We start from the raw sequence: 12022 nt of genomic DNA on the forward strand, positions 1-12022 counted from the left end.
TCATTGAAATGTTCAGCTGTGTGTTATCCGCATAGCAGTGAAAGTTAACATGATGTTTTCGAATGACATCCCCCAAGAGGTAAAAAATATAGTGAAAACAATAGTAGTCCCAAAACGGAACCTTGAGGAACACGGAAATCTACAGTTGATTTGTCAGAGGACAAACCATTCACAGAGACAAACTGATATCTTTCCGACAGATAAGATCTCAACCAGGCCAGAACTTGCCCGTGTAGACCAATTTGGGTTTCCAATCTCTCCAAAAGAATGTGGTGATCGATGGTATCGAAAGCAGCACTAAGGTCTAGGAGCACGAGGACAGATGCAGAGCCTCGGTCTGACACCAATTAAAGGTCATTTACCACCTTCACAAGTGCAGACTCAGTGCTATGATGGGGTCTAAAACCAGACTGAAGCATTTCGTATACATTGTTTGTCTTCAGGAAGGCAGTGAGTTGCTGCGCAACAGCTTTTTAATTTTTTTGAGAGGAATGGGAGATTCGATATAGGCTGATAGTTTTTTATATTTTCTGGGTCAGGGTTTGGCTTTTTCAAGAGAGGCTTTATTACTGACACTTTTAGTGAGTTTAGTACACATCCGGTGGATAGAGAGATGTTTATTATGTTCAACATAGGAGGGCCAAGCACAGGAAGCAGCTCTTTCAGTAGTTTAGTTGGAATAGGGTCCAGTATGCAGCTTGAAGGTTTAGAGGCCATGATTATTTTCATCATTGTGTCAAGAGATATAGTACTAAAACACTTGAGTGTCTCCCTTGATCCTAGGTCCTGGCAGAGTTGCGCAGACTCAGGACAACTGAGCTTTGGAGGAACACGCAGATTTAAAGAGGAGTCCGTAATTTGCATTCTAATGATCATGATCTTTTCCTTAAAGAAGTTCATGAATGTATTACTGCTGAAGTGATAGCCATCCTCTCTTGGGGAATGCTGCTTTTTAGTTAGCTTTGCGACAGTATCAAAAATAAATTTCGGATTGTTCTCATTTTCCTCAATTAGGTTGGAAAAATAGGATGATCGAGCAGCAGTGAGGGCTCTTCGATACTGCACGGTACTGTCTTTCAAGCTAGTCGAAGACTTCCAGTTTGGTGTGGCGCCATTTCCGTTCCAATTTTCTGGAAGCTTGCTTCAGAGCTCGGGTATTTTCTGTATACCAGGGAGCTAGTTTCTTATGACAAATGTTTTTAGTTTTTAGGGGCGCAACTGCATCTCGGGTATTGCACAAGGTTAAATTTAGTTCCTCAGTTAGGTGGTTAACTGATTTTTGTCCTCTGACATCCTTGGGTAGGCAGAGGGAGTCTGGAAGGGCATCAAGGAATCTTTGGGTTGTCTGAGAATTTATAGCACAGCTTTTGATGCTCCTTGGTTGGGGTCTGAGCAGATTATTTGTTGCGATTGCAAACGTAATAAAATGGTGGTCCGATAGTCCACGATTATGAGGAAAAACATTAAGATCCACAACATTTATTCCATAGGACAAAACTAGGTCCAGTGTATGACTGTGGCAGTGAGTAGGTCCGGAGACATGTTGGACAAAACCCACTGAGTCGATGATGGCTCCGAAAGCCTTTTGGAGTGGGTCTGTGGACTTTTCCATGTGAGTATTAAAGTCACCAAAAATTTGAATATTATCTGCTATGACTACAAGATCCGATAGGAATTCAGGGAACTCAGTGAGGAACGCTGTATATGGCCCAGGAGGCCTGTAAACAGTAGCTATAAAAAGTGATTGAGTAGGCTGCATAGATTTCATGACGAGAAGCTCAAAAGATGAAAACATCGTTTATTTTTTTGTAAATTGAAATTTGCTATCGTAAATGTTAGCAACACCTCTGCCTTTGCGGGATGCGCATGGGATATGGTCACTAGTTTAACCAGGAGGTGAGGCCTCATTTAACACAGTAAATTCATCAGACTTAAGCCATGTTTCAGTCAGGCCAATCACATCAAGATTATGATCAGTGATTAGTTCATTGACTATAACTGCCTTGGAAGTGAGAGATTAACCTGTTAGGGCTACGGGGCAGTATTGACACGGCCGGATAAAAAACGTACCCGATTTAATCTGGTTACTACTCCTGCCCAGTAACTAGAATATGCATATAATTATTGGCTTTGGATAGAAAACACCCTAAAGTTTCTAAAACTTTTTGAATGGTGTCTGTGAGTATAACAGAACTCATATGGCAGGCCAAAACCTGAGAAGATTCCATGCAGGAAGTGGCCTGTCTGACAAGTTGGCTCTCTTGGCTCTTTTTATTGAAGACTGAGGATCTTTGCAATAACGTGACACTTTCTACGGCTCCCATAGGCTCTCAGAGCCCGGGAAAAAGCTGAACGATATCGAGGCAGCCTCTGGCTGAAACACTTTATCGCGTTTGGCAAGTGGCCGATCAGAGTACTATTTGCGTGCCCGAGTCGACCGAATGCTTTATTTTCTTTCGTCTGTTTACCTAAACGCAGATTCCCGGTCAGAATATTATCGCTTTTTTATGAGAAAAATGGCATAAAAATTGATTTTAAACAGCGGTTGACATGCTTCGAAGTACGGTAATGGAATATTTAGAATTTTTTTGTCACGAATTGCGCCATGCTCGTCACCCTTATTTACCCTTTCGGATATTGTCTTGAACGCACGAACAAAACGCCACTGTTTGGATATAACTATGGATTATTTTGAACCAAACCAACATTTGTTATTGAAGTAGAAGTCCTGGGAGTGCATTCTGACGAAGACAGCAAAGGTAATAACATTTTTCTTAAAGTAAATCTGACTTTGATGAGTGCTAAACTTGCTGGCTGTCTAAATAGCTAGCCCTGTGATGCCCTGAGAATATTGCAAAATGTGCTTTCACCGAAAAGCTATTTTAAAATCGGACATATCGAGTGCATAGAGGAGTTCTGTATCTATAATTCTTAAAATAATTGTTATGCTTTTTGTGAACGTTTATCGTGAGTAATTTAGTAAATTCACCGGCAGTGTTCGGTGGGAATGCTAGTCACATGCTAGTCACATGCTAATGTAAAAAGCTGGTTTTTGATATAAATATGAACTTGATTGAACAAAACATGCATGTATTGTATAACATAATGTCCTAGGGTTGTCATCTGATGAAGATCATCAAAGGTTAGTGCTACATTTAGCTGTGGTTTGGGTTTATGTGACATTATATGCTAGCTTGAAAAATGGGTGTCTGATTATTTCTGGCTGGGTACTCTGCTGACATAATCTAATGTTTTGCTTTCGTTGTAAAGCCTTTTTGAAATCGGACAGTGTGGTTAGATTAACGAGAGTCTTGTCTTTAAAATGGTGTAAAATAGTCATATGTTTGAAAAATTGAAGTTTTTGCATTTTTGAGGAATTTGAATAACGCGCCACGGGATTACACTGGCTGTTGAGTAGGTCAAGCGTCCCACCTAGCCCATAGAGGTTAAGTAGCCCTATTTTAAGAGGTGAGGTATCACGATCTCTTTCAATAATGGCAGGAATGGAGAAGGTCTTTATTCTAGTGAGATTGCTAAGGCGAACACCGCCATGTTTAGTTTTGCCCAACCTTGGTTGAGGCACAGACACGGTCTCAATGGGGATAGCTAAGCTGACTACACTGACTGTGCTAGTGGCAGACTCCACTAAGCTGGCAGGCTGGCTGGCTAACAGCCTGCTGCCTGGCCTGCACCCTATTTCATTGTGGATCTAGAGGAGTTAGAGCCCTGTCTATGTTCGTAGATAAGATGAGAGCACCCCTCCAGCTAGGATGGAGTCCGTCACTCCTCAACAGGCCAGGCTTGGTCCTGTTTGTGGGTGAGTCCCAGAAAGAGGGACAATTATCTACATATTCTATCTTTTGGGAGGGGCAGAAAACAGTTTTCAACCAGCGATTGAGTTGTGAGACTCTGCTGTAGAGCTCATCACTCCCCCTAACTGGAAGGGGGCCAGAGACAATTACTCGATGCCGACACATCTTTCTAGCTGATTTACACGCTGAAGCTATGTTGCGCTTGGTGACCTTTGACTGTTTCATCCTAACATCGTTGGTGCCGACGTGGATAACATTATTCCTATACTCTCTACACTCGCCAGTTTTAGCTTTAGCCAGCACCATCTTCAGATTAGTCTTAACGTCGGTAGCCCTGCCCCCTGGTAAATAGTGTATGATCGCTGGATGATTCGTTTTAAGTCTAATACTGCGGGTAACAGAGTCGCCAATGACTAGGGTTTTCAATTTGTCAGAGCTAATGGTGGGAGCCTTCGACGTCTCAGACCCCGTAACGGAAGGAGTAGAGACCAGAGAAGACTGGGCCTCAGAGTCCGACTCGCTGCTGAATGGGGAGAACTGTCAGCCGACAGAAACTTTCAACCGGTTCTCCCCATTCAGCAGCGAGTCGGAGTCGGAGAATGAGCGACACCGGTTGGAGAATGAGCGAGTCAGAGAATGAGCGACACCGGTTGAGCATTCCTACAGCATTTCCCTCCAGAAGCCATGAGAAGGTTGTCTGGCTGCGGAGACCGTGCGAGGGGATTTATACTACTATCTGTACTTACTGGTGCGCTGTTTCATCCTTTCCTACACTGCTTGCAGCCCAGCTATCCTCGCCATTAAGGCAATTGTTCTCCTGTATATTATGAGTACAGCGACTGCAATTAGAAGGCATCATGTTAATGTTACTACTTGGCTTCGGCTGTTGGAGGTCTTGACGAACCACGTTCAGATAAAGCGTCCGGAGTGAAAAAGTTGAATGAAAAAAAGTTGAGTGAGGGAAAAACGAAAAATATAAACGTAATTAAAAAGTAAAAGCCTTAAAGTTGTCAGGTAGCAAAGTAAGGTTAGCAACAAAACACACAGCAGCACGTAAACATGTCTGCATACTTGTAGCCTATAGTGAATTTAGTTTCAGTGTCCTGAATTGTGAATTCAGTGTTATAGATATTCATGAAAAAGTCCATCTACTTACACTATATATAGAGAAGTATGTGGACACCCCTTCAAATTTCTGGATTCGACCTGTTGAGACAGCCACGAAGATAGGCCACACAAGATCACAGAATGGGACCACCGAGTGCTGAAGCGGGTAACCCATAAGAATCTTCTGTTCGCGGTTGCAACACTCACTACAGAGTTCCAAACTTCCTCTGGAAGCAACGTCAGCACAATAACTGTTCATTGGGAGCGTCATGAAATGGGTTTCCATGGCCGAGCAGCTGCACACAAGCATAAGATCACCATGCGCAATGCCAAGCGTCGGCTGGAGCAGTGGAAATAGGTTCTCTGGAGTGATGAATCATGCTTCAAGCAGTCCGACGGACGAATCTAGGTTTGGTGGATGCCAGGAGAACACTACCTGCCCGAATGTACAGTTGAAGTCGGAAGTTTACATACACTTAGGTTGAAGTCATTAAAACTTGTTTTTCAACCACTCCACAAATTTCTTTTCAACAAACTATAGTTTTGGCAAGTCGGTTAGGACATCTACTTTGTGTATGACACAAGTAATTTTTCCAACAATTGTTTACAGATAGATTATTTCACTTATAATTCACTGTATCACAATTCCAGTGGGTCAGAAGTTTACATACACTAAGTTGACTGTGCCTTTAAACAGCTTGGAAAATTCCAGAAAATGGTGTCATGGCTTTAGAAGCTTCTGATAGGCTAATTGACATAATTTGAGTCAATTGGAGGTGTACCTGTGGATGTATTTCAAGGCCTATTTCCAAACGCCTGAAGGTACCACGTTCATCTGTACAAACAACAGTACGCAAGTATAAACACCATGGGACCACGAAGCCGTCATACCCTTCAGGAAGGAGCCGCGTTATGTCTCCTGGAGATGAACGTAATTTGGTGCGAGAAGTGCAAATCAATCCCAGAACAACAGCAAAGGACCTTGTAAAGATGCTGGAGGAAACAGATACAAAAGTATTGTCATGACGTTGGCCTGTGGGTAAGGTTTATGACCCCCCCATAAATACCTTTCTCCCTTCCCCTCTCTTTCTGACCCTACTGAAGGACTGTTGAATAGCCTTTGTTAAATATAGAGAGTCTGGGAACATCAAACAAATGGGGAAAAGGAACCATATTTTAGTAATAAAACCAGTTGGAAATATGCTTTGGAACCTAATGAGTATGGATGTCAGTTCGGTTGTCATCTGAGACATTATGACTGATGACAGAACGACATAAACTGTACCTGGAAAAATATACACCCTCTAGTTATCAGAGTCACATGGAATTGTTATGCAATTGGAATGTTTGATATTGGAATTGTTTGTTAGGAGATTAAATGTAATTTTAGCTACCAATTGAGAGAATTGGCTTTTCATAAGGAAAGTGCCCTGCTTGATCAGTGGCCCGCCCCTGTGAAGAGACAGGGGTTATAAACGATGAAACACACCCTCCTCCCCTCGCCACTATATAAGACAATGACACAATGTAACCAGGAGTTCCACTGCAGCCTCTGCGTTACAAGGACACACATGTCAAGTACAGAACTAAGCCAACTTCGGCGTGAGCTTTGGTTGTGAATGGTATGAACTTTGAACTTATTCACTACAGAAGTGATACTTCCTAGCCGTTGAGTTAGCAGCGGCCGCTGTAGACGTGGGCTAGGGAAGGACGGATGACAGATCCAGTCTAACACAAGACGAAGATACTACAACGTATCCAATTTAACAAAAGAGACATTCTTCCAAGGACAGGAAGATCCCTGTTGGCCAACACCACCAGCATCTATGACCAACCTACCGAAGCACAGCTCAGAGTAAATATTTATTGCATTTTCCTTTTCCAAATGGGCGGTAATTTAGAATGCATAGATAATGTATTTACGATAGCAAAGCTGTTTCTGTGTTCCTCAGTCTTCCCGCTCTTTCATTCAAGCCCAACCCCCTTTCTTTGTGTAACAAGCCGCCATGTCGTCTCCGTCCACCAGGGACGTTTTCTGTATGACATAATTTGTATTCTTTGTATATGTAATTCTGTGTGATTAGTTAAGTATTTAGTAAATAAATAATTAAACCCAATTTTGTATTGCTGATTCAACTTGTTAGCCAGGGTTCGTGAAGATAACCAAGAATTTACAACTTTCATTATGAGACTGAAATAAGGTGAGGATTAAGATGACGGCTATCGATATAAAATATTACTAAGTCTTAAGAGTTTATTCGGAAGATAACGGCTGTATAAACGTTCTTCCGTGGTGCCCCGACTTTCTAGTTAATTACATTTACATGATTAGCTTAATCAGGTAATATTAATTACAGAGAAAGGATTTTATAGAATAGCATGTCATATCACTTAATCCGGCATAGCCAAAGACACGACAGTATCTATTTCCACAGTAAAACGAGTCCTATATCAAATAACCTGAAAGGCCGCTCAGCAAGGAAGAAGCCACTGTTCCAAAACTGTCATAAAAAAGCCAGACTACGGTTTGCAACTGCACATGGGGACAAAGATTGTACTTTTTTGAGAAATGTCCTCTGGTCTGATGGAACAAAAATAGAACTGTTTGGCCATAATGACCATCATTATGTTTGGAGGAAAAAGGGGGAGACTTGCAAGCCGAAGAACACCATCCCAACTGTGAAGCATGGGGGTGGCCGCATCATGTTGTGGGGGTGCTTTGCTGCAGGAGGGACTGGTGCACTTCACAAAAAAGATGGCATCATGAGGTTGGAAAATTATTTGGATATATTGAAACAACATCTCAAGACATCAGTCAGGAAGTTAAAGCTTGGTCGCATATGGGTCTTCCAAATGGACAATGACCCCAAGCATACTTCCAAAGTTGTGCCAAAATGACTTAAGGACAACAAAGTCAAGGTATTGGAGTGGCCATCACAAAGCCCTGACTTCAACGCTAGAGATATTGTCTGGGAAGAACTGAAAAAGCGTGTGCGAGCAAGGAGGCATACAAACCTGATTCAGTTACACCAGCTCTGTCAGGAGGAATGGGCCAAAATTCACCCAACCTATTGAGGGAAGCTTGTGGAACGCTACATGAAACGTTTGACCCCAGTTAAACAATTTAAAGGCAATGCTACCAAATACTAATTGAGTGTATGTAAACTTATGACCCACTGGGAATATGACAAAATAAATAAAAGCTGAAAAAAATTATTCTCTCTAGTATTATTCTGGCATTTCACATTCTTAAAATAAAGTGGTGATCCTAACTGACCTAAGACAGGGAATTTGCACTTAAATTAAATGTCAGAAATTATGAAAAACGGAGTTTAAATGTATTTGGCTAAGGTGTATGTACACTTCCATTTCCATTTCCATTTAAGTCATTTAGCAGACGCTCTTATCCAGAGCGACTTACAAATTGGTGGATTCACCTTATGATATCCAGTGGAACATCTAAATCTTTTAAGGGGGGGGGTTAGAAGGATTACTTTATCCTATCCTAGGTATTCCTTAAAGAGGTGGGGTTTCAGGTGTCTCCGGAAGGTGGTGATTGACTCCGCTGTCCTGGCGTCGTGAGGGAGCTTGTTCCACCATTGGGGTGCCAGAGCAGCGAACAGTTTTGACTGGGTTGAGCGGGAACTGTGCTTCCTTAGAGGTAGGGAGGCGAGCAGGCCAGAGGTGGATGAACGCAGTGCCCTTGTTTGGGTGTAGGGCCTGATCAGAGCCTTCTCCGTTCCCCTCACAGCTCCGTAGGCAAGCACAATGGTCTTGTAGCGGATGCGAGCTTCAACAGGAAGCCAGTGGAGAGAGCGGAGGAGCGGGGTGACGTGAGAGAACTTGGGAAGGTTGAACACCAGACGGGCTGCGGCGTTCTGGATGAGTTGTAGGGGTTTAATGGCACAGGCAGGGAGCCCAGCCAACAGCGAGTTGCAGTAATCCTGACGGGAGATGACAAGTGCCTGGATTAGGGCCTGCGCCGCTTCCTGTGTGAGGCAGGGTCGTACTCTGCGAATGTTGTAGAGCATGAACCTACAGGATCGGGTCACCGCCTTGATGTTAGTAGAGAACGACAGGGTGTTGTCCAGGGTCACGCCAAGGTTCTTAGCACTCTGGGAGGAGGACACAATGGAGTTGTCAACCGTGATGGCGAGATCATGGAACGGGCAGTCCTTCCCCGGGAGGAAGAGCAGCTCCGTCTTCCCGAGGTTCAGCTTGAGGTGGTGATCCGTCATCCACACTGATATGTCTGCCAGACATGCAGAGATGCGATTCGCCACCTGGTTATCAGAAGGGGGAAAGGAGAAGATTAATTGTGTGTCGTCTGCATAGCTATGATAGGAAAGATAATATGAGGATATGACAGAGCCAAGTGACTTGGTGTATAGCGAGAATAGGAGAGGGCCTAGAACAGAGCCCTGGGGGACACCAGTGGTGAGAGCACGTGGTGCGGAGACAGATTCTCGCCACGCCACCTGGTAGGAGCGACCTGTCAGGTAGGAAACAATCCAAGCGTGGGCCGCGCCGGAGATGCCCAACTCGGAGAGGGTGGAGAGGAGGATCTGATGGTTCACCGTATCAAAGGCAGCAGATAGGTCTAGGAGGATGAGAGCAGAGGAGAGAGAGTTAGCTTTAGCAGTGCGGAGAGCCTCCGTGACACAGAGAAGAGCAGTCTCAGTTGAATGACCAGTCTTGAAACCTGACTGATTTGGATCAAGAAGGTAATTCTGAGAGAGATAGCAGGAGAGCTGGCCAAGGACGGCACGCTCAAGAGTTTTGGAGAAAAAAGAAAGAAGGGATACTGGTCTGTAGTTGTTGACTTCGGAGGGATCGAGTGTAGGTTTTTTCAGAAGGGGTGCAACTCTTGCTGTCTATCCCGCACCTGTTTTGTGTCTGTCATTAGTGGGGGGTTATTTAGTGTGTATTTTCAGTTGGGGTTCTCGTGCGGGATAGACAGACAAAACCAAAAGACACAGAAACAACGATCGGTGGCAGCTAATAGGCCCGACCGAGGAGGGGCGCCACCTTTGTTAGATACTGTGACAACCATGGGTGTTGCAAATTCTGAATTAAATGAACACGTAATTAGAGCTGATGCTGTTACACTTTCTCAGTGTTAGTGATACACCAACTTATTCTTGGATGTTGATTTAACACTAAGTACATTTACATGAACTGCAATAACTTGATATTAAATTGATTATAGCAATATTCAGATTATGCAACTTTCTGCTTATCTCAATCGGCGAAATATCAAAATCAAAGCAAGCATACATCAATTAAAACACCTGGTTTTCTGAGCAATCTTTCAAATTATTACGACAAACAGCTTTTAATCGGTGTTCCAGTGACGTACTTGATCTGCTCATGTGCTAGCACCAGCTGAGCGAGCCTCTCTCTTTAGTGTGAGTACAGTGAGTTTGGAACAACTGCATATACAGTGGGGAGAAAAAAGTATTTGATCCCCTGCTGATTTTGTATGTTTGCCCACTGACAAATGGTAGGTTTATTTCAACAGTGAGAGACAGAATAACAACAAAAAATTCCAGTATTTGACCCCCTCTCAATCAGAAAGAATTCTGGCTCCCAGGTGTCTTTTATACAGGTAACGAGCTGAGATTAGGAGCACACTCTTTTAAAGGGAGTGCTCCTAATCTCAGTTTGTTACCAGTATAAAAGACACCTGTCCACAGAAGCAATCAATCAATCAATCAGATTCCAAACTCTCCACCATGGCCAAGACCAAAGAGCTCTCCAAGGATGTCAGGGACAAGATTGTAGACCTACACAAGGCTGGAATGGGCTACAAGACCATCGCCAAGCAGCTTGGTGAGAAGGTGACAACAATTGGTGCGATTATTCGCAAATGGAAGAAACACAAAAGAACTGTCCCTCGGCCTGGGGCTCCATGCAAGATCTCACCTTGTGGAGTTGCAATGATCATGAGAACGGTGAGGAATCAGCCCAGAACTACACGGGAGGATCTTGTCAATGATGTCAAGGCAGCTGGGACCATAGTCACCAAGAAAACAATTGGTAACACACTACGCCGTGAAGGACTGAAATCCTGCAGCGCCCGCAAGGTCCCCCTGCTCAAGAATACATATACATGCCCGTCTGAAGTTTGCCAGTGAACATCTGAATGACGCAGAGGACAACTGGTGAAAGTGTTGTGGTCAGATGAGACCAAAATGGAGCTCTTTGACGTCAACTCAACTTGCCGTGTTTGGAGGAGGAGGAATGCTGCCTATGACCCCAAGAACACCATCTCCACTGTCAAACATGGAGGTGGAAACATTATGCTTTGGGGGTGTTTTTCTGCTAAGGGGACAGGACAACTTCACCGCATCAAAGGGACGATGGACAGGGCCATGTACCGTCAAATCTTGGGTGAGAACCTCCTTCCCTCAGCCAGGGCATTGAAAATGGGTCGTGGATGGGTATTCCAGTATGACAATGACCCAAAACACACGGCCAAGGAGTGGCTCAGGAAGAAGCACATTAAGGTCCTGGAGTGGCCTAGCCAGTCTCCAGACCTTAATCCCATAGAAAATCTGTGGAGGGAGCTGAAGGTTCGAGTTGCCAAACGTCAGCCTCGAAACCTTAATGACTTGGAGAAGATCTGCAAAGAGGAGTGGGACAAAATCCCTCCTGAGATGTGTGCAAACCTGGTGGCCAACTACAAGAAACGTCTGACCTCTGTGATTGCCAACACGGGTTTTGCCACCAAGTACTAAGTCATGTTTTGCAGAGGGGTCAAATACTTATTTCTCTCATTAAAATGCAAATCATTTTATAACATTTGACATGCGTTTTTCTGAAATGTTTTGTTGTTTATTATTATTATGTTCAAATAAACCTACTATTAAAATTATAGACTGATCATTTCTTTGTAAGTGGGCAAACGTACAAAATCAGCAGGGGATCAAATACTTTTCCCCCCCACTGTATGTCTTAGAAGTAGTTTTCACATACAAACTGTATCTGTTCAAACTCAAAATCAAATATGCTTCCCAAAAATAACATTGTTGCTGTGGTAGAATGTTTCTTTTGATTGACGATTTTCTGCATTTATCAGAGCGCCATCAGGTAGCCTTATT

The sequence above is a fragment of the Salmo salar genome, chromosome ssa20 (assembly GCF_905237065.1).
Source record: "Salmo salar chromosome ssa20, Ssal_v3.1, whole genome shotgun sequence".
Taxonomy (NCBI): Eukaryota; Metazoa; Chordata; class Actinopteri; order Salmoniformes; family Salmonidae; genus Salmo; species Salmo salar.